At 43.6% G+C, this 27,784-nt stretch overlaps 1 long non-coding RNA gene across 1 annotated transcript; it reads right to left on the reverse strand.

Moving 5' to 3' along the window:
• Positions 1-2,195: 2,195 nt before the first annotated feature.
• Positions 2,196-27,293, reverse strand: LOC110481335 (uncharacterized). Its single transcript, XR_002467244.4, has 4 exons — positions 23,439-27,293; positions 12,365-12,590; positions 9,761-9,865; positions 2,196-7,010 (listed from the first exon to the last, which is right to left on the reverse strand). It is a non-coding gene; the product is annotated as an uncharacterized LOC110481335 (long non-coding RNA).
• Positions 27,294-27,784: the final 491 nt, after the last annotated feature.

Here is a 27,784-nt window from a genome sequence, read left to right on the forward strand (position 1 = left end):
CTTTGTCAGACACAATGTTTATCACTTCATGAGCTGTTGTTCTCAAAACACGTGAACTCTGCAATAATAGACACAGGCACAATGTTGCTCAGAGTAGCAGCTTGCAATTGTAAATATCTAGGCATTTATGAAGGTGATTGTTTCTACAGCAGAGAAGAGAAGTTGCCTGCCCTCAGTCACACATCTCACGTGGGACAGAGCACAGATTATGGAGTGCAGATCTCAACTGCACTTGCTCTGTTTGCTTCCTTGGCCTTGTTGTGTTGTACTTATGCTATGGAAGCACACAAACAGGGTCCTTGGAGTGAGGCAGGGTTGCAAACACCCCCACACCTACAGGTGGAACTTGAGTACATTCTCTTTCAGAGCAGTGATTGGCACAAAGTTCAGATATCCTTGTAAAGAAAGCCCTGTGTGTTTATTTGTGCCAAGGAATTTCGCTGTTTTCTCTGCTTTCCTTAAGTGTTTGTTCTCTCAACTCTGAACATCACCATAGACCTTACTGCTGTAATTGCTCTTCTTCTTCCTTGTGTTACTCTAAATTTAGTTTTCAGATGATGGTGTGTATTGGATAAATGAGGAATTGTTGTACATGTCTAGGGCCTTGTTTTAAAATATCAAATGGAATAATGGTACCCTGCTGAAAAGTAACAGCACTTTATTGCGATTATTTGATCATTTTCCTTTGAAAGAAAGGTTTTCCAAGCCCATCAGCACTTGTGAGCTGCAAGAAAAAATGATCAAATGACAATATGCTCAGGAAAACAGCTGCTCTTGTTATAGCCATGAGTCAAAATCTGGTTTACTGTAAAATTTCATTGGCATCAACTGGAATTTTGCCTGAGTAAGGTGCTCGAGATTTTTCTTCATGCAACTTCACAGTTACTCAACATGGAGAATTGGGAATCACGTGACATTCCTGACACAATATTATGTTTCCATTCTTGCTGCATGAACATCTGAAGAGTAAGTAGATTTTACACTTTAAAAAGTGCATGCTCATGCTGAAGGCAGACAAAGACCTTGGAGCTGTTGTGCTATTGGAACTTCATCTATTTATTCAACTGTCTACCATGGCAGGAATTTTTCTCTTAAATATGGAATTCCCCACTTTTTTTTCCTTAAACAAGAGAACTAGAGGGTGAAAGGGTTGAAGATTAAAATGTAAACAGCAAAATTTATTATAATTACAAGAGTGTTTCAAATTATTTCCTTAAACTGCAACATAATTTACCTCTAGTCAAGGTCTCTATTGGTGGTGAAAGAGGAAACTGCTTGACCTTGGGGTGACCTCTGGCCCCCGGGGGTCAGCGCCCGAGGAATGTGCAGATGTCACGGTTCATAAGCAAGGACAGAAACTCTCAGGTTTCCCAGGCAGAGAGGCGCCAGTTCGGGGATGGGGCCAACATGTGCACCTCCCTTTGAACCAGCCACTCATACCTGCAACCCCATGGAAAGCAAGCACGCCCTGGGCTGGAGATGGGAAAGGTCCAGGGCTGCCCTGGATGGAGGCTTGTGCCAGCAGTGGGCAGAAGCAGCAGAACATAACAGAGGGAAAGATAAAATTTCCCTAAAGGGGAGCAGCATCTGCACCACTTTTTAGTTGTACTCAAGGAATGCTGCAGGCAAATGTGACCTGCAGTGCAGATCCACGTGCAGATCCTGGCTAGGAGCATTTAGAGGAGCTTTGGCTGCAACCAACAGATGCAGCTCATTGCTGTTGTAAAAACAAGTGTCCTAAACTCTTAAAAATGCAAAGACAGGAGAGAGGATTTACTGCCCATATACTACATTAACAAAAATGCATGAGCTGAATTGGTGCAGTGCAATTGCTGCTGGGACTTCTCCAAAGCTTGCACAGATCCTCTCAGTAACCCTGTCTGGAGTCAGTCAAGTGCTGCTGGGTACTTCTTCTCTGGCCCAGAGAAAACCATTTGTGCTGCCAGCCTATGTTCTCTGAGCAACAATAAAAAAAAAAAAAAAAAAGCCCAAAAGAAAAACTTTAATGGCTAAAAAAAAGCCCCAAACCAACAAAACAAAAACCCCAAAACAAAACCACAACACCTTTATGAAATTAATCTTAATAAAACAAATTAACAAGAAAAGTAGGTTTAAACTAAGACAATTTTTATGGTAAATATTAAGATCAGGGAGAGAAAATTATACCAGCAATAATATTCAAAGAAGAAATGGGATGAGGGAAAAAACAGCTTTATTTTAATATTTAAATCATACCTTATATATCAAAATATAATTTATATTCAAGGAAATTGTGAACCCAAGAGTTCCTTTCAACTATTTGCAGCCTACAAACCACAAGTTGTGCTAAGCATGATCAAAGTACTTCACAATTAGTTAGGGTTTAAATCACTATAATTGTCAGCCTAGGTTGTAATCAGAGAAACATTGTTTTGAAGCAGCAGCAAACTTGCCCTGGTTGTAATCTGGGTAAAATTCAAGAAAAACCTTGGGATCTGGTTGTTTAACTGTAGCCCAGTGCTTGGGGACAGAGTTGTGTTAAACATGTGGGACATCAGAGAGGCTGTCCAGGGATGGTGGAAGCCACCCTGCACCCGCTGCTGTGCAAAGCCCTCCAGGACTGCTGCTGCTGCTCCACTCAGCCCCCTGGTGAGAGCGGCAGGACAGCAGAGTCTTGGTGAAAACCACTTCGTGAGGTGCTGCAAAAATCATGTGCTCCAGGTGATCCTGGGAGGTGCTTGGCACATTCGTTGTGGGGATGGTAGGAAGAGGCAGCCAGTGGAATGAGCGGTGCAGAATTCTTGGATGGAGGAGGCTGCAGGAGTGCCAAGAATGACTGCAATGCGAGTGCGAGCCTGCTCGAGCATTGCTCTTTTAATAAAGCTGGCAGCCTGTTATCTGGAAGCTGTGATGGGTTTCCTAACAGATTCCTTGGAAGTTTCAGGTTGGAGAACTCTTCCAGGGGCTCTGCCAAAACAACTGAATAGAGGATGAGCTCAAATGCTTTTGTAATTAGGATGAGAGTATTTCTTGAAATTAAAAAGGTCTTCTAGGAGTACAGGAAATAAAGGCTGTCTTTGAAGAAATCACGCTTTCTAGACCTTAAAAGGGTAAAGGTAGCTTTAATCTGGACTCTACTATGGAGAAACTGGAGGAAATTTCCCCACTGGAAGCCTCAAAAAGAGAATTTGCTCAGCAGTACAAATGAATAAAACAACAAGGCTTTGTGCTAGAGGATCTCAAAGCGTTTTCTGCTCTGCACCAGGAAATGTAATACCTCCTGGGAGCTGTGCTAAATTGGAAACAGGGACTTTCTCAAAGCTCGCTCAACTCCGCTCTGGCTCAGCACAGCCATGCTTCCACCAGCGTTGGTGGAAAAGACAAGTGATGTTTTGACAACTTGAGTCTTCAGTCGTGACTTTTCTACAGGGATGCAGGAGATTAGAAGGCAACATAGATTTAGTGAAGAAGCAGTTAAGAGAAGAGAATTAAATTTGCCACCTTACATGCAGCCAAGCCAGAGACTTTCTTTGGGCTCAGAATGACAGAAAAATCACCACCTCCTTTACAGTGATTCTCATGGCTTGCAGAAAAATAGAAGTAGTATTGGGGTGGCAGTGAGAGAATAGACTGGTTGAGGAGGCTCTGCTGGCAGTTTCCCCTTTTCTGTTTCAGAAAGAAATGCAGAACTGAACTAAGTTCAACCCCTGATTTAGTTTGTATGAATCATCTCCTCTGCTTCTGCTCTCTTCCAGTCACCAAAGAGGTATTAGGGAAGAGATGACTAAAAAGGAGCAATGGGCAGGTGAAAGTGAGGGCAATAATGGAAGAGATGAGGTTTGTAAGAAGCAACCAGTACATCAAGTCTTCATCTGGGGAAGGGAAACCATTTCCAAGAACCCATTTGGCTTCAGGTGGTGCTGGACTGAGAGAGCCCTGAACATGACTGCTGGGAAGGAGGGGATTGTAACAAAGCAAAGGACATCATGGATAGAGGTGTGCTGTGCTCCTCTAGTGGTGTGTAAATGGATAGTAGCTGTCTTTTTGGTCTACTTTCACAAAATAACTTATTTTATTATTTATTTGAAGAAGTCACAATTAGAGTAAGTAATGGACAGTAACTCAGGTGTCATTGGGCACTCCCAGACTGGGTATGGCCTCATGGTTGTGGTCCCACTGGATTCCACAGAGCACCCAGCAGATGCTTTGCTGGCTTTGCACAACTGGTATGGCACCAAGCAAAAGGCACAGACAGGTAATGCCTGATATGGTGTAAAATGTCTCAACATGAGCACTGCCCCAGCAATGTTCATGGGGCATAATTCATAAATTTGATTTATATCCAAGCTTTTCTGAATCAATGATTAAAACCTCCCAAGTAATCTCCCTCTTTATTACTGACTTATCTAAGAACAGAGCAGCCCTTTTGGCTTTGTTCTCTGTGTCCAGAGGTGTAGGACATCATCACAGCTCTCAGTTCCAGAGATGGTACAAAGGTGTACCAGCTAAGGTGGGATATTATGGCTCATTACCATGAGCTTTTGTTTATTTTAGTGTGAAGAGCCTTTATGCTGTTGCCCAATTTTGACTATACACATTAACCAGTGCAACTGTGGACAACCCCAGTAAGCTGTTAGCGATGCACGTGTTTGTCTTCAGCCTCTGACCATGCACCTTTTGTGACACATGATGTGTCCAATGCATCCCTGCAAATTTGTCCTTACATGACTCAGCCCACGCTGTTCAATAAAAGACAGTCTATACAACTGATGGGTGGAGTAACAAAGAAAGAAGAAGTGAACCAAGACTGATTCCATGAGGTTTTTAAAATTTTTTTTCCCCTTTTCATGAATTGATGAGTATCAGATAGAAAGAAGGACAGTCTTTGGAAATTGGTAATGGAAGGATTCTCCCATTGACTGGCCTGAGTCAACCAGCAAAATCCACATGGATCCATGGAAAGCAGAGGTCACAGAGGGAGAGAAGTGATAGTAAAACTGCACCCAGCCCTCTAGCAGCAGCAAAAGCTAGATGTGGAAACTGTTCCCTGGGCAGACAGGACTCAGAGTTGTTTCTTTAGCTTTCCTTTGGCTCTTCTAAGATTTTCTTGCTGTTGGGAGGAATTGGGTGAAAAGGGCAGTGAGAGAGGGGGCTTTGTACCATTCTTCCACTTGAGTGTAGAGAACAGAGAGCAGAAGGTGCAGTGAGAAGCCTTTTAAAGTGGTCGTAGATGTGTGAGGTCCGATTCTGTTTTCAAAAACGTATCTGTTAGATGTAAGTGCATGGGAGGTCATTAGAGCTCTGCTGCTTTCAGGGGGTGAGGCAGGAGGGAGCTGGGCTGCCGTGGGCAGGCAGGAGCATCGCTGCCGGGAGCGAGAGCCGCCCTGCGATCAGCAGCCTCCGGCAGGGGGACCGGGGGAAAAGGATGGATTTCCCTCTCAGCTGAAGGCATTGCTGGTCACAGCCAGGCGCTTATGTTTAAAATCACACCAGCTTGTGACTGTGCTAGGAGTTACTCTGGAAATGAGTATGGCTAGCTGGCAGGGTTTGAAACAGAGCAGTGCCTATCTTTGGTGGTCACTCAACATCTTGTTATTTACAGGATCTAAAAATAAACTGGGTTTTCCCAGAGCAGGGAATTCAGCTTGTAGGAAAAGGCAGGTATTTCCAAATTGCTTTCCATATGGTAGGTACCTCTGGTTCATCTAACAGCACTTTCTGCTAATCTAATCCTTCTCGAATCCTTCCTTACTTTCCATAGATGGGGACTGAGGGTTTGCCATGAGGCCTTTTTTTTCAATAAGTAAAAAAAAAAATATTTCTTGTATGCAAAGTTATTTCTGAGGGAGAGACAGATGTTACAGAATGCGTGATAATTTTCTAGGTTTATGGGAATAGGTATCCTCTCAAAGAAAAAAGGAATGGTCTGATACTCACCCTGCACAGACACAGGGTATTTCCAATAACGATGCTACTCACTGATATTAAGATTCTTGTTGCATCTGAACTAATCCACAATAAGTCTGTGATGGGTCACAAGTGAAGACATAAAGGCACAGATATGAAAGGAGAGATGTGATAGGGTCTCATTTGAAGGTTGGCCACGGGCTGCATGTGACATTCTTGTAAGTAAACTGACAGTGTCCAGGTTTATAATAGCTAAACTCCTCAGTTTCCTTTATGTAAACATTTCACTCTAATGGAACATTATACTCAGGACCATGCCTCAGCAGACATACATGTATATGAATTGAATAAAGATAGAGCAATAGATAAATAGATATCTGGATTTAATAAACACATTCTAACACTAATAGGCTGGTGAAATCTTACAGAGAGGGAGAGAGAGACTGAAGGAAAATACAAAATACTGCTGAGAGTTTACAGACTGGCACAACTGGAAGCACTCAGCATCAAAAGAATGAGGAGAGGGAAAGGCCAAGATGGATCAGGCATATTCTGTGCTTATTAGTGTTTTCCCATCTTGTAGCAAGGGATGGTGAACAAGGCAGTGGGGTGGGTGCCTGCTCCTTCTTCAGAGGGGAAATCATCCTCATCCAAATGAAAGTTTTATTTCTGAACTACAGAGGATTCAGACACATTTTTCCAAAGCCAGAGGACCTCTAGGAGTTTATAGTCCTTGAAAGTCAGGTAAGTGCCTTTCAAAATTTTACTTTGACTTCTCTTGGAAGCAAAAGTATTTTTTCCAGTTTCTTAAGATCTATCATTTTCCTGTATACACTTCTTGACATTTTCATGTTGTCTTTCACCAAAAAGAGAAAGGGGGGGGAAAGGTGACAAAAAATTCCTCCATTCTCTATTCTCTCTCAGACAAATCTCTTTTTCAATTCTTGGTCTAGGAACCAAGATCCTGTAACAATGTTAGCTCTCTACTGAACTTGTTGAAACTTGACAGGATAAGGTCCTGATGGCCAGCATGGAAACAGGAGGATTCTGCATCCATGAACCTGTGTGGGAGGGCTCAAATAATCCCCATCAGTTGTTTCCCATGGCTTCAGAATTCAAGGTAACTAGGTGAGAAGAAGGAAGAACTTTATGACAGTAAATGAACAACAAATAAAAAAAAAAAAGAGGTTCTAAGTTCCAGCTTGCCCACTTGGGTCTATCTTTTAAACGAACATTGTCTGTTACCCAAGTAAGGTCAGTGCAACTATTGCCCCAGCCCAGATACTCTCTTCCCCTCATTTTCACAGTGCTTGGGTTTATTTTACTTCCCTCTGCTTGGCTCCATGCCATTTTGTTGGCTAACATTCACCTTGGCTGCATACAGCAGGGAAGGGCAGCTCACTGCTCTCTCCATGGTGTGCCCAGTGAAGCCCACTCTTCCCAAATGGCTCGAGCCATTGATTCCTCCTGCCACCTGTGTTTTGGGGAGCCAGGGGCTCCAGAAGCAAGCCCCCTTTTTAGCTGGCTTTAATTACTCTTCTGAGCTAGACCAAAGAATGTATTTGTCTCCTTTGCAAAGAGGAAGCAGTAAAACAAGGGGCCTGCCCAGGCCAGGGAGGGGAGAGCAGAGCCCCAGACGTGCGCGGGCACCGCGTACTCTCCCACCAGGGATCTGGCAATCTTGCATGCATGAATTGCCTTGCAACGGCCACTCGGCTGTCATTCTGTCAGGCCCATTTAAAAATCACATAACAGGTTTAATTTTGAAATCTCTCTCTTGTCCCCCCTCCCCTCCTTATTTTTGCCGAAATGGATTTATAATGAAAGTGTTTGAAAAGGAATAATTATCTATATGATCAACAGCAGCACAATGCCTGCAGTGGCAGGGTGGGCTACGATCTGAGGAAATGAGCTCTAAGTCTGAAATCTGCTTTTATACATGTGTACATACTTAAAAACAGCCAGGTATTTGCTAATACCTATACAAAATTTGATGGATATGGATAAGACATGATTTTAAAATTCTGTGGGTATAGGTCAGACATGCAAAGTCTGATTTCAGCTTTTGATTTTGTTGTCCTAAATGCCTCACTTTAAAATAAGTCTCTAGCCATACCACTGTGTGCATTTTATATCCAAAGTGATATTCCTCACGAAATTGGTTACCAAAACCTTAGAAATGCTTTCCAAAGCATTTCGGCCCAATTTATATTTTTAAAAGGGCAGCCAGCTCACACTCTCAAAGTGCAGGAGAGCCCGTTTTATGCAGTAGTGGACATGAAGCTGAAGCTTTTCTATAGTCTCTGTCCATTTCTCCCAGTGAATTGAATCCAGTCAAAGGTCAAACTGGCCAGAGGCACTTTTATTGTCATGGTAACCATGACTTAATCAAACAATCCTGAGATTCCAGGTTTGTGGGAACAGGCAAAGATCTGAAGAGACTGGAATGAATCAATCAAAGGGGGCAGGAAAGAAAATCCTAAGATATATGACTTATCCTTCCAAATCTATTACTCTGTCCTTAAACACACAAGAAGTATGCCTTGGACAAAGCCTCTTTTCAAACGAAATACCTCTGATTTTTGTTTTCTTGTCCTTTGCATCAAATTTCCTAACATACCTCTGTCCTACAGCAATCAACCTCAGCCCAGATTTAACCAACAAGAGAAAAAGAGGGGGAAAAAGAATTTAGGAAAGATAATTTTGTAAAAACCTACTTTAAAAAATTAAAAAAAAAAAAAAGAGGAAGAGGAAAATCAAGGCAAAATGTGATCAACCACCTTTGATTTGAAAACCTATTCAGGCTTGTTAGTAGTGATCTAATGCAACTCTACAGGCAGTTAATGAATTTTAAAGGTTTTTCTCCTTTCTGGGCAGCTGCTGTGTCTTCTTGGGATGCCAAAGCTGTGGGGCTTGCTTGTGTCTCATGCACTGGAGCATCCAGGAGTGCTCAGTTCAGGCAGCCTCTGATCTTTGCTGAAGGCTGGGCAACTCCAGGGCTGTCTAGGGGCATGTGGAGAGTGCTGGGGGCTGGTTAACCTGGGACTTGGCTGGGGCTAAGGCTGCACTAAGTTTCTTTGTGCATCTTTGTTTTTATTCCAGAAGCAATTTGCATGTATCCTGTATATGCTTGTGAGTCCAGGCTGCATTTCTTGGCTGGAGAAAGAGGCAGACATGTGGCCTCTGCTCCACCACCTTACTAATGGGGGAATGTCATGGGGGAATGTCTTGTGGGTTTTTGGAACCTGACTGCAGTCTATGCCCACATGCCACTAAGCCCCTCTTTATAATTCCTACTTTGGTTTCTAGTATAGTTAATCTCTTGCTTTGGCTTCCTCTGTCTTGAGAAGTCATAAGCAGTAAAATTGTGGGGATATGAGTGGAGCAGGAGACACTTTGCTGAAGTGTTGGTGGCAGTGTGTTTAACTTGTTATACCTGGTTAAGTGGAAATATCACATGTTCTTTTCCAGTGCTGGAGAAGAATTAGCTATAACCTGAAATATGTTTGCTCTTGGAGGCTTTCTTGAAATTGGGTGTGTGGGGTTGGTTGTGCAGTGTGTGTGCCCAGTTACACACTTCCTGATACACACTCGTGGGAACATGGGGAGGCTGCTGGCTGCTGTGCCATACTGGAGAACTGGTTTTGTAATGTCACACAGAGCTGTTCGCCTCCCCAGCCTGCCCTCACATGCAAGGCAGGATGTTTTGTGGTGACGACCCTGTCTGAGGAGATTGTTGCTGAAATTCTCTGTATCCATGTTATTTAAGGAATGCAGGTCGTGACTTGCAAACCCCAGACCTTAGAACTGTAATGACAGTCAGAGCATGAAACAAACTCCTTGATTGTTGTTTTTAATGCAGAGGTGTCCTTACCAGAAAATAGCCACTTAATGGGCTCAGCAAACAGACTCTAATGGGTGAATTGTCCAGAAAATAAGCTCCTTCCTTGTTCCTCCTCATCCCTTGTTGGGGTGTCACCTACAGAGATAGATGTTGGTAGGTAAAATATGCAGAAAAAAATTGCATAATAGAGCTTAGTAAATGGACAGAATTCCATGGATACTGCCAGGATACTGGCAGGACAGAAGATAAATTACTGAAGCCTGAGCATCAGACAGGGAAATGAGTAGTTGAGGAGGTCTGGAAAAAAGGAACACTGACCTGTGTCCAGGGAGGACATGATTTTCAAGTGAAAGAAGAAAAAGGCCCCCTTGTAAGGAGGCCACTGCTACCTCTGATAGTGGTTGTGGAAAGGAGACATTTCAAGCCACATGGGAGGAATGGAAAAGCAATTCAATGTAGAAAAATAGCAAAGTTTAGAAAACAACAGGAAGGAAGAGGCAGAAGGCTGATTAAGTCAAGAGAGCCTTTTCTGAGGTCTGTACATATTGGAGCAAACAAAGGAAACAGAAAATAATAGCAGAGATGAAATGAGAAAGAAGTACAGGGAGGTAAAAAATGGAAATTAGAGGACTGGATGAGCAAGTGCATGAGCAAAGAGAGAGTGACACATCGATGTGGCCTTACTTAATGGCAGAACAAGAAGAAAGTTTAAAATAAAGAAAGGCTGTGCAGCCCCTGCTCTGAGAATGAACAGAGCCTGTGGTTAGAGATACTGGAATCAACAAAATTGAGTAGAGTTCTGATGGTTTTTGATAGGCAAAGGCTTTTCTTCATTTCTTGTCCAGTGTCTCAAATAATGTTTCAGACCAGGGCAAAGAGCAGCACAGATAGAGATGAATTGCTGCCTCCTGCAGCACTGCTGAGCACCCTTTCTATCAGGACTAGGAGGAGCATCAGGCACTCAGCACCACTGGGAAAAAAAACCTCAGATCTTCTCTTAATCTGTTGATCTCCTCAGGACAAACTGAGGAATTTGGTGAGATGAGGGACCATGGGCAGGTTATATAGGGAGTCAGCACTGCACATGACCTGTGCTGAAATGAAATGCCAGTCTGGTAGGTAAAAGCCCTTGTAAAACTCCTTCCCCTTGCAAAAATACCCTCCAAGTAAGCTTTAACACTTAAGTACCATGGTTCCTGAATGCTACCTTTAAAGGTTAAACTATTTAAACTATAGGAACAGCCAGGGGCAAAAAGAGGCCCGTTTCAATTTGATATGTTGAGGTCCTGCAAAAAGCCAGACTGGGGGGTCCCTGAGCTCTTTGTCCTTTCCTTTCCTCCTGAACCTGAGATGGCCCCGAGGCCCAGGCTGCGCTGTGTTTCACTATCCTTCTTCCTTTCTCTTCCTATGTTGTAGTAAATTAGCCATTTCCAAAGGGCTCAAGCAGGGGAGGAAGTTCTCCATCCCTGACTTGCCTGCTGCACAGGGCAGCTTTGCAGGAAGGAACTGAAAGTAGATCAGGAAAGACTGGTGCATGAAGAGAAGAGCTGCACTTCTCCCAAGAGTTCAAAGCTTGGTTGAGACAAACAACATCTGTCTGCCACCGTGAGCACTGCCAGGATGGGTGGAACTGGTCCCAGTCACCATCACTTCTCTAGGGGAGCTCATTTGCCTTTCATGGTAGGTCACAGGACACCTGCCTTCCCTGGAGGGATCAGGATCTGTCCCAGCATACTGTGATCAACAAACTGGGTTTTTTCCCCATTTCCTGACCTTTACTTTGTAGCTGTGTTTTGAGGCAGGCCTGGCTCCTGCTGTTTTACACCCAGGGCAGGGCAGGGCAGGGCAGGGCAGCCTGTCGGTGTCACTGCAGCACCCACGGCAGGATGGTCCGGCTGCACCGCGGCTGTTTGGCTTGCAGAGAGAGGAGAATACCCTGAAGACTTTACCTCACCCTGTAATCCAAAGAATACTCCTCAGCTTGCTCTAACCTAAGCCTTCCTGCAAGCTGCTGCTTTTTACAGCGTTATCTGCTGTGATAGCCATGGTATTAATAGCAGGAACCTTCCTTGCAAGGAGCCGACTGCAGCTACAGCACAGCTCCCACTGTGCTCCTGCACTGCTATCTCTGTGCAAGCAAACACTTCCAGCTTTGCTCCACTGGTTACAATTAATGGAGATCTCCATCCATTTATCCCCCCTCAGCATAAACAGTCCTATCTGGAGGTGGTGCCTGCTGTCAGCTCCCACCCTTTAAAATGGTCCTGGAACTTCCTTGTGCTCAGGATGTGAACGAAGGTCTCCAGCACTTTCTGGGCAAGAGCAGGGCTGAAGGTGACTACTGGGGAATAGGAGTGCAAAATCTTCTTTCTGGGAGCCCTACCACAGAGAGGTCTTTTACTGTTGAGTTTCTCTCTTTTAAAGACATCCCTTTAAAAACCTCAATGAAAATAGGGAGGGATTTGCAAGCAATCATTCAGTGGCTCAGAAAAGCCCAACTACTTGATAAAGTTCTTATACCTTTATGTTGGCATGTTGGTACTGGAAGGCTGCCATGTGCTCTCCAGGGTTGTCCTTACAATGAGATGTTTTAGAATAGCTGCTGTTCAGGAAAGAAGGATAGGTGTATCTTACCAGGAAAGCTTTCTGAGGGTCTCTTCCAAGGCTTGCTTTTCTCACGGGAGCAGAGAAAGGTCCAGGAGTCACTTCTCTGTTCCCAACAGAGCTCACTCCTACTGTTGTAGCTGCACACAGCTGCATGAGCAGCACCAGCCCTGGTGAGTCTCTCAGGTGGGGAGAACTCTGAATAATGCTGAATGTTGAGACATTCTGAAATGGAGTTTTTTGGGAGAAATGTTATCTGCATAAAGAAAAGCCATAAATTGTGAGTATACCATAAGAAATATAATGTCCAAATCCTTGACAGAAACCTTCTCTATCAGATATTTGCGGTCTCCATCCTGCCCTCAGTGCAGCCAGGGACTGCAGCTTTGCCAGGGAACTCTGAATTCCACAAGCTTCTGCTTCTGCTAATCTCCAGTCTGACACTTCCTAATATCATCATTCAGAACAGGATTATACTGAGATACACTAATTTCTTTGTCAACCTTCATTCGATTTAGAAAATAGTTCTAAATCATCACAAATTCTGATCTATAGCACTGAGCTATCTCTCCAAAAAGATCCCATGAAAGTATATTATAGATTTTTCATCAGATGTGTTAAGGCATAGAAGCAACGTGTGAAGATGATTGGAAAACTTATGTGTGGAGGCATTTTTTCCAAATGATGGATGTGCAAAATCTTTTATTATGGATCTTGAACCCCAGAGGAAGGACTAGGCAGATGGCCAAAATATCTTGCTAGCTGATGTAAAGAGAAAGCTCTAAACATTTGGTATATGAAGGCTGGAGTGGGAAGAACCTGACTCAGTTAAGTCAGAGGAAGATGTTTGATATCGAATTAGAAATTAATTATTCCTAAAAAAAAACCCAAACCAAACCAAACCAAAACAAAAAACCAAACCAACCCAAAACCAAACAAACAAACAAAAAAACCCAACCAAACAAAAAAACACCAAAAACCAAGAAACAAAAAAAGTAAGATCTATTAATTTTTTAGGGAAGAAATCTAATTCTGCTTCCTTGTGTTTTTATTTTAAAAACCCAAACAACCCACATACACAAAAAAAACCCCCAAACAACAAAAACCCCCAAACCCTAAAACAAAAAAAAAGCCCTACAACCCTTCTAAACACATGAAAATAGAATTGCACTTTTTTATGAAGTGTGCAGTCTTATTCTGACCTGACTTTACGGCAGTGTGTGAATATAAAGTTCAGCAGAAGTTGATGAATTTACACCCCTTAGTGTCCACTTGCAGAGTGTGCAAGTCTTGAACCAGAGCCCCAGCAGTGTGAGCCATGCAGGCAGGAAGCTGCACCAAGCTGCTTTTGAGGAAATCACACTTTTTGGATAAATATCAGTCAGCTGCAAACATTTTTCTCTCCAGGATGTGTGTGCTTTTCTAATGTTTAGAATAAAAATGTGGTGCTAGGAATTAGGAATATAGTTTTCACATATTTGATTACTCCAGCATTAAAGCAGTATAATAATATTAGTAGTAGCCTTTAACATGAACTTTGTTCTGTAACTTCCAGGCTTCAAAAACTAATGAGGAGCAAAACTGGGGGAAAAAATGTCTTCCGACAGGCTGGTCTTCAGCACCTTTTTAATGGATAACAGATTTGCCATCATCACACATCACTTGGAATATATTATGACAAGACACACAGGCTAATATAATGCATTGTCTACACAAGGCTACTATGTATTAGTGAATTTCTCTTTAACTTGATAGAGGATGGTTCAGTTCCAGTTACAGAAGCTTTCAAATTGTTTTCCTGGAAATACCTAAACCCAGTGCAGGTATTTAATGTAACCCAACAACATCAGATACTTTGTACAGAAGTTGCAAAATGGTTTCTTTTCTTCTGTGAAAATGGGAAGGAAAAGCATGAAAAGAGTTTCTAACTTTCAGCACTTAGTAACAAGATGTCAGGGAAGCCCAGGACACAGACAGGCAATCAGAAAGGTCAGATTTTCAGTGTACTGAGTTTTTTTCCAAGAGATACAGGGAACTGACTGCACCAGGCTCATTTTCATCTCCAGTATTCAGGTGTGAATCTGGATAGATGTTTTCAAATCCTTCAACTGTTCTGAATGCTGGGTGCTTGCTGCTGTCACAGCTTTGGCTATGGGGGTAGTGCATGGAAAGTGTAAAAGCATCGAAAGCTCCTTCCCAGGGAAAGCAGGGTGATGAAAGAGATGCAAACTTAAAAGCAAATATCTTCTCTTATTAACAGACCACTACATGCAAACCAATTTTTTATATATTAAAAAAATTTGATCAACAGAGCAAGATTGGCAGATGTGAGGCCACACTAAATGCAGCAGGCACAGCCATCTCCCTCTGTTTTTTCCCTGGCTGTAAATGGCAGATCTAGAAGTCAATCTCTTGTCCTGGTTTTGCCTTTTGAGTCAAGAAAGTATAGATAGGGCAGACTTCAAACATTTTTAAAAGTGTTCTTCAAACTTCCCCAGGTAGGTCAATGATAGTTGGAACTGGAATGACTCAGGAGCATTGAGTCATCTGCTGGCATTTTCCCCTCCTCTCCACTTCTAAAAGCAATGATATGTTTTCTTCCTTCCTCTTGATTAGCTCTCTAATATACTCAGGTTATAAAGTGAATTTGATTTTGTTTCTCTTGTATTATCTGTAGTATCTCATTAGCCTCAGTACCATCACAACCCTTCTCTGAATCATCATTTGTATATGGATGTTTGACATATCAGCTGATTGTCCCTTTTTCTCTTTCCTTCTCCATCTCTTCTGAAAGCCAATGAAGACATTTCTGTTGATACTTGAATATCACAATTTCTCCCACTATCACTAATAGCATAATGGAATTATGAAGAACCTTTCTGCAGTGCATTTTTTCTGTGACATAATGCAAACAAGATTGAATTCAAGGAAAACATCATTAAATGTTACCCTCTTAAATTTCATTCAGGGATGAGTAGGAAGTTTGGACATAGCAAAAGTTTTTCGGGGTCTAAGCACTGAATGAAGTATTTTCAGGACAGTTTCAGTCAGGGCAGATTTAACTGGAGAAGGCACTGTAATGTTTATATGCATATGACCATAGAAAAGGCTTGAGTGCACAGAAAATAGGTGTCTACGTGCCACTGAAACACTTGTCATAGAATTAGTCCTGGTTTTTCCCTTTTCATAGAGTAAGGTGAGAATAATTTCCCTGGGCTTATAAACATTTCTCTATTTCGCTATAAAGATATTGGGTAAAAGGGGGTTCAATGTCTCCTGCTTCTATATAATATAGAAATCAAAGTAATGCTCCCTGTGAGCATTCTGCTCTCTGTGACGTAGTGTGAGATTCTTCCATGCAGATTGCTTTTTTAATGTTTTCTTGGCACCCATAGTCACAACCTGTTTTTCTCTTCTCCTGGAGACCTTTGTCCAGGGAGCTGCTATGTTTTAAAAATCAAATAATTAAAGCCATTGTTACTTTTTTTTTTTTTTTTTTTTTTTTTTAACTCAGGATAACAAATTCTGGCAGGTTTTTAGTACTTGGTATCCACAGGAACTAGAACTGCTTTGCAAACATCCTCAGATTTTCAAGATCTTGTTCCACCAAATACAACCTGCATTTTTCTAATATTTTCCTTTGTTCAGCTTCCCTGTTGTCTCATTCCATGTGGTCTCACTTGAGTCTTGTTTTAACAATGATAAGTTCTTTTGTTTTCTTATTCTATCTTATCTTCACAGCCACATTTATTTTTCCTATGTAAAGTTAGGCAAAATGTCTTGGTGTTACAGTGCTGATGTAGGGGTACCCAGAAAATGCTTCTTGAGAAACACAGCTTACAGATACCAGTCAGGCTGGGTGCACACACAGCACTTTGCTGGCTTGGGGCTTTTCCTTGATGTAGTTTTGCAATGCATTTGAACAATTATTTTGCTGAAGCAATGGGACACTCAGTTGTCAGACTTTGCTCATTCTGTGATCTCCTGAAAAGGCATAGAATTAGGAACCATCTTAAGAAATTACAGCTCTTTGCCCTACAGGATAGGGGCCACTGAGTTCAACTGGTATCCTTGATGGATTTGACTTCTGCAGGATTTTGTTCTTGCTGACAAAAAAAAAAAAAAAAAAAAAAAAAAATCCCTAGTATTTCACGTTAATTTAGGGGCTTAACTTGAGAGAAGTAGTGCTTGGTGATGTCACCCTGCTGGGGTTATTGCAGAAAGACCTGCTGCTGCTGCAGACCTGCTGCAGAGGTGCTGTGGTGGCCCTGCCTGGGCTCTGCCCAGGGCTGGCAGGCAGTGCCTAGGCAGGAGAGCAGTGCCTGCAGTGTCAATGCTTGGGGAAGCAATGGGCACTTCTGCAGAAAAGTTTATTGCCCAGCACCTGCCAGGCTCCGTTGTCCTCTCTGTATGTCCTGGGAAAAGGAAAAGCTTTGGCAAGCATGGCAGTGAAAGGTGACAACGAGCTCATCTTCCCTTGCACGTGTGTGAAAGCAGGTGCAGGCTTGAGGCTGTGCTTTTCCAAATGCAACATTTTTGTCTGTGCATCCCCTGGCAAGTTGTTCACCAGGAACACCCTTATTCTTACTTTTTAAATTAACATTAACATGTGGGTGTTACCTTGCACAGAATTTATAAGTCTCCCTTTCCATCGCTTGCTTTATTTTAGCTTTTGGAATGGGCGAAGATTTGTTTTCCTTTCTGGAGTAGCCACGCTATTATGATGGAGAAGCTGAAGGTTCCAATTACCCTCCCCTTGATGTTGTTTGTAAAGCAATTAGAACTGGCAGCATGTGATTAAAACCAAGAAGTTATCACTCCTTTCTTGAGGCAGGAGGGGTGACTGTTTGCAGATGAATATGCACCAAATCTACAACAGGAATAATTTCCTCCCCCAGTGTGTAACCCTCTCTCCTCTGTTACTGACTGCAGGTATGCAGCTGTATAGGTCTTTGTGCATGAATTAACACTCGTAGCTAATAGCAGTAAACTCACAAATGGACTATTACTTTTTATAGCCTTTTAGCAGAGTCAGCCTAGTGGAGCAAAACTGTTAACAAATTAAGATACGTTTGACAGGACTTCAGGCAGGAATCATAACCCAGGAGTCACTTGTTGGTATGTAAATGTAAAGCTGTCTGTAGAACAAAGCTGTATCTCATTTGTTTTGTGGTGGCAAGTGCTAAACCACCGAATAAGAATAAAGACCAAGAGTTAATCTTTGAGAGGTTTTCAGAGCAAGGAACTGACTTCCTGGAATGGTTGTAAAGAACTTGTAATATCTGTAGTGCTACAGGGTATAAAATAACAACAGTCACAATTAAAATAAGTTGTATTTGTCTACTCATGACACTGTACATAATTTAACCATTGTATGATGATGAGGAAATCTGATCTTCTGAGGGGAGTGTCTTTAAACACAAACAGAATATATTTGACAGTGCAGATGCAGGGGTTTTGTAGGGTTTGTTAATTGAGCATAAAACAAACTGGAGTAAGAACGATTGTAGGAACTATCAAATATGTTTAAAACAAGTCACCTTTTCCAGCAGACACCCTGCTACAGCCAAGCAGGGTGTGGGATTTCTGGTATGTGGCTTCAGCTCCACTGTTCTGTTTGCTCTTTTTTTTAATTGAGGAGGTGGAGGTGGCTGTACAGAGGCTGTGTTTGCAGAACATCTGGATGAGCACTGGCTCCTCTTGTGCATGGGAGTTAACAGATAGTAGTTGCCCACCTCAGAGCTTTCTGCCTCTCCTCATCTGTGGCTTTCAACCCTGTCATTCTGCTTTTTATTTGCACTTTCACAGAGTATCTAATATCTTTTACCTCATCAAACCCCATTTCAAGGACAATCTTTTAGTCAGCTTCAACTTTTCCCTTATTTTGGAACTGGCTGATGGGGCTCTTGCATCTGGCATTGTTTCGTTTTCTGCCTCACCTTTCCACTATTCAACACTGCATTTTGTAAGGTAGATATGCAACAGATGTCTTGAAGCCCCAGCATAAGTGGTACCCTAGAGGGGCTTTTCTCAGTGCATTCTTATTTTTGGGGCTTGTTGACTCTATGCAACATCTTATTGTGCACTTCTGTGCACTCCTATTGAGGAGTTCAGGAGAGTTCAGTTTGTCACCAGATCTCCAATGGCTATGCTTATTAGTAACTTAAAGCTCAAACTTAGAGACATTCAGGCTGATTTTACTCCTCTTTCTCTATCTTGAACCTTCACTCCCCACTAAGCTTGCTAAAACTTCATTCAACATAACTGAAGACTTATTCTTCTCCTAATTCCTTGTGATATCCTGCTAAGAGCATCCAGTGTTACAGTTCCAGCATAATTATATTTTCCCATAGGTGTAAAACATGTCTGCATCAATAGCTTATTAAAAGAGTGTAATAAAAATTATGACCCCACAATTCTGCTACTAATATAACAATTCCAAGCCAAGAAAGCTCCTTGATCCTTCTTATGCATCTGCTGTAATGTGGTACAAGAGCAGAACGCTGTAAGCCAGTTTAATCCCTTCTTTTCACCCCCTAGCAATATACATTGGCCCAAGAGAGTAACATGAATTGGAAGTTTAATTTATTAATATGCAATAGTGATAATGTCAAAAGAACAATATATAAAGCCCACACAGAACAGGATTACATGGTACATAGGGGAAAGCCTAGAGCTAATATTTAATATAGCAAAACACAGCCAAAAATAACTTCTCTTCCAAGGAGCAAAAGAGGGAGAGCTCTGCAGGTGCTGGAGCAGAGGAGCTGTGCAAGCAGCCTCTGCCTTCAAGTGCACAGCTGGACCCAGCCATCCATTTCTGGCTGAGCTTCCTCTCTGCTGGGAGCCACAGAGATCGTGGTGCTTTCCACGAGTGCAAACTGTTGGGCAGTGACTGAAGTTCCCAGCTATCACTTTGTCTACTTTAAAGTTTCTCACTGCTCCAGTTTAACAGTGCACACTAGAATCAGAGCAGCAGACACAAGCAACACTGGTGGGGAGCAAGCCACAGCAAAAGGGGAGCCTCAGAGCTCAGAGCACTTCTGCAAGTGAAGCATGAGACTAGCTGTTCACTTCAGCTAAATTGTTCACTTAAGCTTGGATGAGCAAAATTTCACCAGTAGACAAAGTACCCTGCAGTTTTAGCAGAGGTACAGCCACATTAACATGTCACTGGCTTTGCCAGAAATGAGCAATTTGCCCAAGAGTCTCAAATCAGTAACAGTTGTATGAGTGGAAAGCTATTCAGCCTCTTAGGGACTGGCAGGTTTCGCACACTTCCTAGAGTTTGCTTTCCTGCTCCTTCCCTAAAATGAACAAGGATTACTGAGGGTTCAGTGTACAGCCAGGAGAGCAGACCTCAGTCTTGGAGGACAAGTTGAGAGAGGGGTGGGATGGGGGCTCCCTGGCTTCCCTGCAGGTTTCCTACTCTGCCACATATTTCTTAAGTGGTGAGATGAGGTCCAAGCTGACCGTCTGTCCTGTCTGCTGCTTGGCACTGTCACCTCCCTGTACACATACACCAAAGAAACTGCAATAGCAAACAAGTACCTGGTCAAAATATGGGACCTACTTGTCTCTGTTGATTGAAGAGTGTAGGTCTGGCAGCCAGGCCTCTCTTAGCTGTTGTGTCTGTAGATTCATCCCCTGTCTGATTCCTCTTCCAGCCTTCCCCAGCTCTAATCTGCTTTCTGTCCTTCCCTTCGCTGGAGTTGATTGCCCTTTTCATGGCGTAGTCTGATTTAGAAGAGCCGGGTCAGCTCAGCAAAGCTCTGCTGCTTGAAACTAACTCATCTCCTCTTGAATGCCACACAAGATGCTCAGCTCTTATACAGCAATAATCTCTAAAATTCAGGAGGAGGCTGTGGAGACGAGAAATGAGGGCAGACCAGGAAACCTACCTCTCAGCTGAAACCCCAGCAGCTGGGAAAGACTGTGCCCACAGCCTGGCTCGGCTGCATGCTGTAGATCAGAGTCCACAAGCACAGCAGGAGAAGAAAAGCTGTTGGGCTTGTCCTGCCAGCCCCTTCCTGAGGAGGGATAGATAGAGGAGGATGTCTGTAGCAGCGGTTCTTGTATGAGTTTGTTGTCTCCAAAGTTTTCTCACTGATGCTTTTCAAGTGCCAGAGCCTGGGCGCAGGTTAACACAGGTCACAGCTGCCCTGTGTGGAGGTGTCACGTCATGCTGCCTGGTTTTTATACATGGGGCTTCTGTGATTTATTTGCTGCTTCTCTCAAAAGCTTTATTTCTCTCTAGTTGGCTAAATTAATGTATTTGTAGTAGTTCAAAATGGGTGACTAAGAGCAGGCTGGGCCCCTGGCTGAGTGGAGGAGGAGCGCTTTCCCCCTTCTGCCAGGAGAGAGGGGTCAGGAAGAACCATGTGTCTGTCTGGCCTCTGCAGACTTTCAGGGCCTTTGTGATATTCTCCTGCTTTCCTCCTGTGGTTGCCATAGCTCTGTAATTTCCTGTACTGTCATGATTTTTTTTCTTAGCTTTATTTTGATACCCATTAAATCTGTGACTATATTTTACTTTGCTCAAAGCTTAGTGTAGTGCATGCCAGGGTTTTATCAGCAATAGTTAGTGCATTGGACTGACACCCAAGGGAAAACCAAGGCTCCAAAGGGGAGGTTTGCCCAGGGGTTTACATATAATATGTGGGGCAAGTGCCAAGGAAGCTGTGGGCAAGGAGAGGACCAAGTCACTTGGAAGGGCAGCTGTGAATGCTGTGTTCACAGTAATACAGTTCAGAGCAGGGTGAGTTATGCCCAACATCAGGCTTGTGTAATGGGTAAAGCTTTTGCTGGACAGAAAGTAGAGTGGTTGTACCTGCTCCACTGACCACAGGGACACGAGGCTGGAAACAGGTGCGTCTCACTGGCAAAGTGAGTTTTATATCAGTGAGCCCCAGGTTGGTTTCCTTCCTCCATCATTAGGTAAGGAAAAAAGTTGATTTGCACAGTTTCTGTGGTTTTAAATATCTCATTATGTTGCATCAGTCAGATGTGGGGATATGATAGATGGGGTGAAAAAGAAATGTGTGAGACAGAAAATGAAGAAAAGTGCCATCCCATCAGTACAAATGATTTTGCCTTGGGCTGAAGAGGGCAGGAGAGAATGACAGACAAGAGCTCAACCAGAGTTGAAAGGTGAATCTGAACCAGAGGAAAAAGGAGGGAGTGAATCTTCAGTAAAGGAAAAAAAAGATTAAGGTCTGACCTAGATACAAGGATCATTCCTATCCTGCTCCCCATTTGCTAGGTCAGGGGAGGTAATGAGAACAAGACATCCCTAGGACTCCTACAGAATTCTTCCAAGGTTTTGAGCCCACATAAGGAGGCTCATAGGAAACACAAGGTAGCTGTGCTGCACCACGTGTGAGCTGGAGTCTGCCTGGGTACTGGGTCAGGTTCAGGGGATCTAAACCTGTTCACTGTGTGTCCCCATTCCTCAGCTCCTCCAACATCAGGAAAAAGCCAACAGGCAGAGGATGGTGTGTGTGTGGAACCACGGGTGACTGTTCTGTCAGCCTGCAAGCAAGACGCTTTTACTCAATGCTGCTTTAACAGCAGCACCTCAGCTCCCACCGTGCTCAGGATCTGACCTCCTCAGCTCTTTTCATGTGCTTTTCCCCTGCCCTGGGAAGGGTCAGGCTCTTGCTGTTGCCCATTTCAAAATAAGGGTGTGTAGCTCAGCTGAACAATGTACCCTAATGACAAACTGCCAGTAGGTGATGAGTTTAAAAATATCAAGAGATATGACAAGAAACAGCAGAAGAATTGAACTAGGAGTAATAAAATGAGGTTGATAAAGGAAGAGCCACCTGAAAAGTCTCCTGGGAGGTCTGCTATGCTGAGGCATGGCCTCTTGGATAAATGTGAGCCTTTCTACAAAACCATTTATAAATTATGTGAACTCTTTGCTTTTAAAAGCCTCATAGCAGAGACTGCCATCCATATCAAGTCACCTGTTAACTCTTGATATTTCCAGCCTCCTTTCTTTGCCTCTTGCCAGTACCCTGATTACAAGGCTTTCTTACACTGTTATCTAGTCTTATCTGGCCCAGCAAGGCATGCCCTGTATGGAGCTTATCCGTAAGAAATTTTTAAAAATTTATTGCTCAAAATTCAAACCATTTTACTTGGCCTTTGCTATTATGTTTGTATCCTGGATTTGGGGTAAAATTTTAAATGTGCTCAAAGTGACAGCTAAATTCCAGCTTAATTTTTAGAAGTGACTCTTGGATACATCATTCATGGTAAATTCAAACCATTTGAATTTGGGTCCATTTCAATTCTGGACAAGGCTGGGATCACACATACCTCCAGGCCTGGGTCTCTGTAACTGAATCCAGGCCTTTGTGCTTAAACTCTCTAGTGTGAACTGTGAAGGAAAAACATGCACATGGACACTGTTGATAAAACCTTTGGGTACTTGAGGGAGATCTGTTTCAGTAATGTTAGGGTTTTTTAATGGAAAAACATTTTACATTTGTTTTTCACTGGTCTTTAGAGACTGACAGTGAACACAAACCCCCTCACATATAACAGGAAAAGAAACCTTTTATCTGCTAGTTTTTTTTAAAACATGACACACAACACTCTTTACCATTCTGGAATTAGAGAAAGCATTAATTCGATCAATTTAAGTGATGGATGCCCACAAAATGAAACTTTTTTTCTGGAATGATGACCTTGGGCAGATTAGAGCAGCTAGGTAAGAAATCCAGCAAGTATTTATCAAAGGCTTCTAAGACAGTGCAAACTCTAGTGAGTTCAAAAGCAAGAGACTTTCAGTCTTCATACAACTGACAGGGTCATAACGTTTCAAGAATGTCAGGAATCCGTGTGGCTGTTCCATTAAACACCCCTGATTAGTGAACGTGCTGATAAACTTAGAGAGTCAGAGGTCAACATTTCGGAGCCCAAGGTACCCCAGGTATCTGAAAAAGTCTCCAGAATTCCCGTGCCTCTCGCCCAGTTAACCCCTTCTATCACGGCAGACGTAGAGGCTTAAAAATGGGAAGAGAGTGTCTCTCACACAGCATTTTCCAAACCATTCTGCAGAGATGTAGAGTTACCCTGAAAACTATGGAAAAATTACCTCAGGCACCTCCCATGGAAGAGTTCATGACAGCTGGCTGCTCTTTGATTTCAGCTGGAGCTCAGAGTCAGTAAAGGCATAAAACCTGTCGTTGCATTGGCTCATCCAGCTCTCTCCCCTCGCCTCTGGGTGATACTGTGATGGCAGCAGGCTGTGCATGAAAATACCCCCAGAGCTATCACATTGCAAACACCACAGTGGTTTCAAAATACTCAGGAGCAGTCACACCACCCTGTCACTGCACTGAGCTCTCCGCTCTGCCCAGGTTTTGTTGCAAGAGCTACAGCTCTTACTCCTGCCAAGTGCCTGTGGCAGGCAATTGGGAAATCTGTGACAATATGGGCTGTGTGCCTGAGCGTCGCTTGCGCAGGGCATTGGTTTCACTGCAGCACAATCAGGAGAGTCCCAGGAAGGCTGAATTATCCCAGCAGTTCCCCTGGGTGTTAGCCCATTTTCCAGGCAATTGCCCTAACTGGCAAGCCCCTTCATGGACGCTGTTTCTGCCTCAGTCTCCCAGGCAGAGATGCAGAGTTTAACTGGTCCTGCGATGTATGGCTTTTCATTCCACGTGCTGATTATGAGCTGCTGGAGGCACTAAGCATTTGTGGCTGCTGAGGGCCACAGCGTGACCCCATCAGTTTCTTTGCAAATCAATAGGAAAAATGTTGGAGGATGCAAAGGAAGCAGGAACAGTCAAAGTAAAGACAAGTGATGTCCTGTAATGGCTGTAATGATTCTGAAATACACAAGGTCACAGATAATCAGGAATCTAATTCTCCTTTGAAAGAATCTGTCAAGTTACTTCCCTACCTCAAAAACAACTGCTGATTGATGTTATTTATGGGCTAGCAAACTCATTGAAGGCAGTCTGAATGGAGGTTGTACAGCCTTTACTATCCAGGTGGAGTTAGGTAGCCTCAGCTGTAGAAAAAAAACCAAAAAAAAACAGGTGAAGAGGTTTTCATTGTTGCAGTAAAACACACGGATAGGATGTGTTTCAAAAAGTGCCAACACCGCTGCAAGCCAGAGCGCAATGCAACAGTTCTGTTAATCAAACTCTCAACAGTTTAGGCTTGAGTGATCTCCCCATTTAGCTGCTTCACTGTGCTGCAGTTGTTCAGAATTGTTGTGAAGCGGGGAAAAGGACCCAGGAAGGATGGAGGTGCCTTGGGACTGGGCAGAAGTGTGCAGAGAGGTCAGGGCTGGGCAGGCACTTGCATGAGCCTTACAGAAGGAACCAACATTTGGAGCTCTTTGTCAGGGTACATTGCTCAGTGTAGCTTGCAGGTAACACCTCAGGAAGAGGATGCTGAGCTCTGCAGGCTGTACCTGGGAGGATTTTGAAGCCAGTTTGTAGCAACATGCACCCCAACAAGCTGCAAAGCAGGACAATCTATAATCTAACACTAAATGTCAAACCCCTTCTTCTCTACCAGTTCTACCCAGCTGCTTTTTGATTTTATTTCAAATTGTAAAGAGCAAGGCAGAGCTGTTTCCTGTAAAAGTTAAGAAAAAGGTTTATAACAAGCAACTGGGCTAGTTGACAAGAGGGGCTTTTTTCCCTGGACTGTGTGTGTGCTTGGAGCTGGTGGTGAGGGAGCTATGGCAAGGATCCAGATCCAAAGCAACCTCCAAACAGTACAGATGCAAGGCAAATTCGGACTTCAGCACAAGTGCGGGTGTCAGCTCAAAATGTATAATGCAAAATCAACTCACAGCTCAAAGGCCAGGGCCACAAGCAGGGAAGAAGCAACCCCACAACTCACAAATCTCAGGATTAGGCTGAATGGCAAAGTCAGCCAGCAGAAGGAAGAGGCCATATGAACCTCTCATGTAGGTGTAAGTTAAATGCATTGTAATTGTGAACTGCATTGTGAGAGGTTTCTTGTAATGAGGGGTCTTAGAGTTTGTTGGGTGGGGTTTTTTTTAAAGCTGGTCCTTAATTTTTTTTCACAGCTATTTCAACCTCAGCAAGCTCCTAGACCTGAGGGGTGATGGGTGGTCCTTCCAAAGAAAGAGCAGGGCAGCTACACTTGGTTTGATCATTTTAATTTCAAATATGTGGGGTATAGAAAGACCATAAGAAAATGTAGTTGCAACAAGAAGAAGGGAACATATGAAAATATGTGATGAGTGAGATGTGAAACTCAGGCAAAGATGAGATTTTGGCTGGCTCCAGCTGGGTTCAGCTGCCCTTAGCACTGAGGATTCAATGCAACTCAAAGAAGAAATTCCAAATTCCAAACACAATAAAAACTTTTGTTCAAAATGAAGTTATTTCTTCAAAGTGACAGGCAAGAATTTACCTCAACTCTAATTTATACAACTTGGATGTCTAGAAAACAGAGACATGAATAGTGAGATAGACAGTAAACATTGTGATGTCTAAACCTCCCTGGATGGTTATGAATTACAAATTATGTATTTGCTCACATCCAGGTATTATTTTTGGCAGTGAAATTGCTCATGGCATGTTATTTTGTTATCTAGATTTTTCTATCACTCGAACAAGAACTTTGAAACAGCAAATATGGTCAATATCCAGTGCAGGCACAGCATTGCCAGAGCACATGAAAGTCTGTTCTGCCAGAGCAGTGCTGGGGTTCTGACAGGACAACTGTCAACAGTCAAGATCCAATGATGTGTTGTGTGTCACGTGTGTGCCCGTCCCAGCAATATCCTGTTTCATCAGCATTTACCCTTTTCTGTCCCTCTTATTATTCAAAAGTGTTTTATAGAAAGAAGTTCTTATAAGGGGCAAGCATAACTTTCCCTCCAGCATGAAACATTTCAAGTGCTGGTGTTGCTCTGTTCGTAGTAGACTCTGTCTCCTTCTTCCCAGCACTGAAGTATCTGGAGCCCAGATTTGTAGTCAAGATTTCAGGCACATTTTTGTGGCCTCCTAGTTCTTATTTAGTTTTTCAAAAGAAAAAGGAAAAAGCTATTTTAATAATCTGACCTGCATTTTAATAATTTCTAATGTCTCTGGTATCCATCCAGATGTGGTTTTGCCTGCCTGACCCTCCTGTCAATACTTATTAATTTCATGACAATCTTTTCAAGTGTGTTTGGAAACAAACAGGGAAAAGTTACTCTAAGGTCAAGAATGAGCCCAGAGAGGTGAAACAGGAATGATCATGCTCAATACAATAGAGAGCATGATATTTCTGCAGCTTTTTCTATCTTGCTCTTAAAGTGATCTCTATGCATGGATCAGCAAAGCATCCCTGCAGAGGGAAGTTGCTGAGTCCTGGAGATGAGAGGAGGAACCAAGACATCTTACCAAAGCAAATCAGTGAGTCAGTGGCAGAACTAGGAGGACCAGGACTTTAATCCTTCACAAGATCTTCTGATGGACAAGTGAAACATGGATGTCTCAGTCAGTGTGAGGGCTTCGATTGTGTAAATAACTGTGCATTGGAATAACCTGGGGGAAAATTGGTGTAGAAAAACTTGGGAGTCAAAAAGGCAGCAGGACTGGTGAGGCTGAAGTGTCCACAGTGTGCAAAGTGCTTAAACAGAATGGTAGTTTCTTGCTTTGATACACTTACCAAGTTCATGTAAACCAAAATGCTAATTATTTGAACCTAGAAACTTTCTTTGTTTTCTTTGAAAAAAACAGAGGAGAGGCAGCTTATTTTGGGGTTTCACTGTTGTGCCCTGTTGGTACAGCTGGAGAGACTTCAGATCTTCAAAGGAAAAGTGGAGGAACACCAGCCAGAGCTGGATGAAGTAAAGGATGGGGTGTCAGTAGTCCTGGATGAAGCCTGCCCCAGCTCTGTCAACAGCTGCAGTGTTGGCAAACATGGACTCTTCTCCCTGGAGTTTCTCCTGTGGAAATGAGGGTGCTTGCCATGGGGCTGGGGAGGGTCTTTTCGGAGCCTTTTCAGTATGGTGAGAAGCACTTCTGAGGACAGGGCGGCCAAGCCTGGGCTGGCAGTAGCACAGAGCCTCTGCGAGGAGGCGGCGGAGCGAGCGAGGCTCCGCGGGGCTCCCCGGGCCGGCGCAGCGGGCGGGAGCCCATCCCCGGGGCGAGCGCCGCAGCTCGGAGCCAAGCGAGACCACCGGGGCTGAGCCGCTGCGCCGGGGAGGGGCGGGCGCGGTGGGATGGGTGGCGGAGGTGGCAGAGGTGGGATGGGTGGCAGTGGTGGCGGCGGTGGCAGCGGTGGCAGGGGTGGGATGGGTGGCGGCGGTGGCAGCGGTGGCAGGGGTGGGATGGGTGGCAGTGGTGGCAGAGGTGGCAGAGGTGGCAGAGGTGGCAGAGGTGGCAGAGGTGGCAGGGGTGGGATGGGTGGCGGCGGTGACAGAGGTGGCAGAGGTGGGATGGGTTGCAGTGGTGGCAGAGG

The sequence above is a fragment of the Lonchura striata genome, chromosome 15, assembly GCF_050655825.1.
Source record: "Lonchura striata isolate lonStrDom1 chromosome 15, ASM5065582v1, whole genome shotgun sequence".
NCBI classification, from domain to species: Eukaryota; Metazoa; Chordata; class Aves; order Passeriformes; family Estrildidae; genus Lonchura; species Lonchura striata.